We start from the raw sequence: 6,000 nt of genomic DNA, 5'->3' as shown, positions 1-6,000 counted from the left end.
GCTTTGATCTATGGGAAAAGAAAACTGACTGATACTTAAAGAAGCAGCAAAATAAGGAAAGCTTTCACTCTAAACACTTTACTGATCAGAAAATGACATTTTCTGTCATTCTGACTGCTGTGTTTGCAGACTTAGAAGTAGAACTGTCTTTATGAATAGGAAAAGTAAGAACCTACCTTTTTTATGCAGAAGTCAGAGGTGGCAAAATAGCCAGTTTGAAGTACCATATACATTATTTGAAGACACAAAATCTTAAGAGAGTAATTTTGAACTTTACTAGGAAGAAAGGAAATTGAAAAGAATGCATAACAAAATAAATTGATCATGCTCAGGATATAGTTGCACAGACCCTCTCTGGAGGATCCTCTCACCCATGGAAAAGTCAGGGCACCATGACAGAGACACAGGGATCTGCCTGCCGAAGGTAGATCTTGCCTTGCACACAGAGTTTCTCCAATCAAACGGTGTGTCCTGAGAGGAAGGCCCCAAGTCACTCAGGTGTGGTACAAAGCATGGTACATCTGGGCCACCAAACAAGCCTCTTCCCTCCAGGCTGCCTGGCCTGGCACTTGCTGAGAAGGTCAATGTGAGCCCATGATCCAGCTCTGGTGCTGATGCTGGGGGAACCAGATGGAGGACACAGAATTACCCTCCTTCAAACACTGCACCACACTGTTTGTTGTTCAGGGATTTTCTGAGCCCAAGGTGGCATCTCCGTGCTTAACAGCCCTTGGGGGATTTTGCTTCTGTGGATTTCTCCAGATGATCTTTTGCATCCATATAAACTTGCAGCATCCTCAGTATCCGTGCTCTGCAGCTCAGCTCCACATGAACTGAAGAACTATTTCATTGTTTTTATGTTAAATATGCAACTTGATAGCCTCGTACTAGACAAGAACTATCGACCCCTACTCACCTCCTTCAGGCCACTGAGGATTCAGTCAATCAAATCTGGGATTCTTTGCTTTTAGAGAAACTGAATTTTCACACAAAATGTCAAACCAGGAATCTGTCCCACGTGATTAAGGAGCAAATGGAGACATTTCAGGAAGTCTTTGTAGGGCTGCTGAGGTTGAGTAACTTTTGTGTCCTCCTGTAGCAAACCCTTCTGAAGCCCTCACACCCAGCCAGAATGCAGGTCCTGCCCAGAGGAGCACACGGGGTAGTTTGGATTGGACAGGGAAGAACGCTCTAAGGATTTACTAAAGTAAATCACCAGGACTGAAGAGTGATGGACTCTTGCCTTTTGTGGGCAACAAGTAGATCTGAGAAGGAGATGGGGCTGTTTATCACTCATGGAAAGGGATGAGCAGCTCTTCACATTGAGGGACAGCACAGCCCAGTGGAAAGGGTTTCAGTCTGGGGCTCCAGGATGCCCGAGGTCTCATCCCTGCAGTAACCCTGTCCAGCTGGATTGTATTGGGTTTCATATTGTTTTCCTGGGTGAAAAAAAAGGGAGGGTAATACTGATTCACCTTCAGAAAGTGCTGGGAAAGCTATAGATGAAAAGTGCAGAGGAACAGTTAAACAATATTAATGATTATGAAGCCACAACATTCTCCAAATATAAGATGCTAAAAAGTACAAAGGGCTATTATATTTTTATTAAAAATGTTATAGCTAGCTACTCTCCTCCCTTTCATTGAATACACCCAACTTCCTTCCTCACTGATGGAAATTGAATTACTTGCAGTGTTTTGTACTGAAATCTTTTATTACATTCAAAAAAAAAAAAAAGATACCAATAATATAGATCCGATAATTAAATTGCCACCAGAAGGTGATAAGTCATGAATGGAACAAACAAAGAGAATAAAAGGGAAGAGGAATACAAAGAAATGTATTATATGACCAGCATATGGAATATTAAGGCGAATAAAGAAAACATAACCCTGACAATAAAGTCTGAGTAATGACTTTGACAGTTTATGTTCAAGGCACCATCTGGGCAAAGAAATGTTTTTTTGAATTGCTGGAGTAACTCTTGCCCTCCTGAACTTCAGGACAGGATTTTCCTCTGATCTGCATTTTCAGAAGTTCCCACTTCACCATGGCAAGCTACTGTTCCTGCAGGTTTGTACCAAAAAGTTCAAGGAATTTTGCTTGGGTGTCTTTTTTCTTCATCCTGTTTTTTGTTGGGCTTTGTGGGAGAAGAGCAGAAGAGGAAGGGCTAAGGGCTGGTGGGATGCCCCCAGCTGTATTCAGTGAGCTTTCAGGCCCTGCTGCAGGTGATAAAAGGGAAAGCCAGGAAAGCAGGGTGCTGGCCTGGGTTGAGGGCGTCTTGCTATTATTCCCTCTGGAAAAGAAGGGTGGTTCTATTGGGGCTTGTATTTCAGAGTCAGATCCTTTCCTCTGGGCTTATAGTAGAGACAGCTGGTTTGGGGTGCTTTGTTGTCTTTCACAGGTCTGCTGGGATGGGGAAAGCAAGGCCTGTTCCACAGCATATGTTATAGCAACTTCAGGGTAGTGCTAATCTCCCTGGCTGAAACTGGGATGGGGTTTTGCCCTACAAGTGATGCCACAGGATATGATGGTTTTGCTCTGTCTTGCTGCCTCCTGTCTGGGAGCAATCCCTTTGTGCCTTGAGACACAGCAGCCAATATTGCAAAGCTAATTTTCCAGCTCTCAGTCCTTTGCAGATGTTCCCATTAAGTCTGGATCCTTAGCTGACTGCTTTAGGGCATATTTCATACTACTTTAGGCTTCTTAATCTTACTACTTTAGGCTTCTTAACCACAGCAGAAATCAGGCAGGAAGAGGGAGCTGGTATTAAGGATTATTCAGATAACCACAAGCTGCATAAAGCCCCGTTCATTGAGATGTTTTCATCGACAGGTTTTCATCTGGGAGCTTATGGAAGTGGCTGGAAGTAACCATTCAAATGCCTCCTGTTTCTCAGATAAGCTCTGCAACTCACCCAGGTTTACAAACCACATCAGCAGTGATGAGCAAAGTCTAGACTTCAAGTTTTCTGGATCCATTAGGATATTGTGCCTTTGTTTGATGCACAAATGTGACGGGTGGGCTCCCTGTCATCTGAGAGAGTGCAAGGCTTAGGAAGCATCAGACCCTGATTTTCCTGAGGCCTATTGAAAGCTGCAAGCTGGGAAGCCAATGTGAAGCAGCAGTGTAGAGCAGCCCCCTCTCCACAACAGCTGGCATAATGCCACAATTTGGTATTTGGCAGCAGGGTGAATGTGCCAGCAGTGACACACCAGGGTATCCCGTGCTCTGCACTTGGCTCTGTGAAGTGAAGGAGCAGCTGCCCCTTTGGCCTGGGTGTGGGACCTGCCAGCTGTGGCTGAGAATGTTTTGCAGCAAGTTTTCCTTTCTTTCAACTTCTGCTTGAGATTTGAGGATAAAAGCCAGCAGGAGACTTATCCATGGCAGAAACCACACAGGACCCTGCAATGGCAGGTCCCATTATCTGAACCCATTAGCAAGGCTGGTGTTTGGTTATGGGGAACTGATGTAGGTTTTTCTGATGTGACAGACAGTAAGTGCTGCAAGTGGCTGTTTGCTGAGACAGAACTTAAAAATAACAATCATTTCCAAGTGTTTCTACTTCCATTTCCACTTGTGCTAAGATGTTATTTTGCCAGCATATGAGAAAGGCACAAAGCATTCAGACTAGGTGATTTTAGGACCACAGTTTCTCTTGGCCTTCATCCTGACCTGAACAATGCAGAAAGCTGCAAAATTCTGGATGGCAAAGGAGACAATAGCAAGGCAGAAAGAGGAAAGAAACCTTCCCCAAAGAGCCTTGTGAGAGATTTGGTCCTTTGAAAACCATCTACTGGGAGGGAGCTGTAGCTGGGAGAGGGGGTGAATCTATTTGTGCTTATACACTGTGCCAAATATCCCGAAACTTGGACATGGGAGGAGGTGAAATTGTCTGTGAGTAACAATTGCAAGCCTCAAATCACCATTTGTTTTCCTCATTACTGAGACCTCTGAGAGGAACAGAGGTCCTGGTACAGGTTTTGTAGCACACCATGTGCTGTCTCGCTCTGTCTCTCTCAAGCTGGGTCTAGAATTTGAGCAGGGAGCTGAAGGTGGGATGAGTTTGGATCACCTAGCAGGAGGGGTGATACCAGCTGCTGGGTGACTGCTGCCTTCAGGTGCCCATGTACTCCTTCCATTGTGCTGCCTGAGGTGCACCGTTCAGCACAGGCTACACAGGTGACCTTGAAATTCCTTGTGAAATCAAGAGAAATCTTGAAAAATCACGGTTGTGCACCATCCAAGGAGGGGAAAGCTAAGCCATGAGTCCCCACCAAGTAGGTCCCACCTCAGGCTCCATTTGCCAAGACTGCAGCACAGCAGGAGACCCAGAGAGGGAATCTGGGAGCTGGTGCTGCTGAGGAGCTGGGCAGAAGGCACGGCGCCTCTGCAGCCGCTCTCGGCAGCGGGTGGCACCCGCCCTGCTAAGTTATAATAAATGCTGCTTTTGATTAAACTCAGAGCAATTTCCCTTTAAGAGAATTCCCTTTAAAAGGAATAATAACCCTTTTTTTGAGACCTGAGTGTCAGCAGAAGAAGCTGGTCTTGTTTTCACGTTTTAGCTGTGAAACAGTATCGGGCAGCACCATCTGATTCCTTTTCTTACAATTCTTTTGTGCCTTTCCTTTTGTAAGCAAAAATGAGCACATTCAGGCATGAGAGAAAGAATGAAATCAGATTGTATTGCATTTCTTTGGCATATGTGGTGCAATGCAAGACTTTTTTTCTTTTCTTAACTCCTGAAATTTGAGATAGCCTGAGAAAAATAGCAGCATGGACAAAAACGAGGAATCAGCTTTCCATCTAAACGCTATTTTAAAAGATCCCATAAATGTAAGTAGCCTTTTTGTGCAGTTAATATTTTTCTTTTATTATTCCTCAGCTCTGTTTTCAGGTCTTCTCTTCTATGCATTTTCAGATGAGCCCATGTCTTATGAAAGTGATGTTTTGTTAATGGAGACCATCAGCAGTTTTAACAGCAGGAACAAAACTGAGTAGTTCCTTCTCCAAAACAGCTCTGCTAATATACTTCAGAATAAAGCAAAACTGAAACGATATTCTTTCAGTAAACTGTAAATTCATCCCAAAAAGCAAAACTTCAAGGGAGCTAAAGCTGCTCAGGTTACACTGAGAAAATTATTTAGGTTGAATAAAAAGGTCAGGGCAAAGCTGTAGGCAAGTGTGACACACTGCATTTCGACAGCTTTAAAGGGAAACAAATATTTGGAAATGTTGCAGTGTTTCATTTTGAAGTTATTTTTGAGGGAAACTATTGTTTCAAAATGGCATTTTTCACTTAGAAATGAACCAAATTGAAAGAGAGTTTTAAAGAAATCAGGCCTAACCATTCTGAATTATTTGTTTTAGTGCAAATGGGGAACTTCAAGTTAGCCCCTGAATTATGTTTTTTTCTAGGGATTTGAGTTCTTCCTCCTGCAAATGCTCTGGTTTAATTTGGCTCATGCATATTTTTCTCTCATGAAATTTTAGGTTTTGCAACACAATAGAAAAGCTCCTTTTTATCCCTCCACCTGCCAAAGCCTCAGTTATCCAGCCCTCACACATGTACACCACTTCTAGGAGATGTTGAAGCCTGGCCAAAATCATTCTCTGCTTCTCCATTCCTCAGCACTCCGGAGAGCTTTGCCAGCATGGCATAATGCCAACTTGTGCTCCACTGTTTCCCCATTTCCCAGTCCCTTGGGAAGCTGCTCCAGGAACCTCCTTCCTGACCTGCAGCCCATTCCCCCACTCCCTGCACATCACCTGCAGCACGACTCCCCCGTGCAGATGTGGCTCCCCAAGCTCAGTCCCATGCTCTCCTCACCATACCAAAAAGTGAATGTTGCTCAAGCAACCTCACTGCTACCGTGGCTGACCTGTGGCACGTTTGGGATTTGGTGGTTTTGTGGCATGGGGTTAGGATCAGACCCTTATGAAGACAAGGTCCATTTGAATTTCAGCTTTAAATGGGATCTCTGGGCTTTATCACAGGTG

The sequence above is a fragment of the Vidua macroura genome, chromosome 13 (genome assembly GCF_024509145.1).
Source record: "Vidua macroura isolate BioBank_ID:100142 chromosome 13, ASM2450914v1, whole genome shotgun sequence".
Lineage (NCBI taxonomy): Eukaryota > Metazoa > Chordata > Aves > Passeriformes > Viduidae > Vidua > Vidua macroura.
This window is presented reverse-complemented; position numbering follows the sequence as displayed.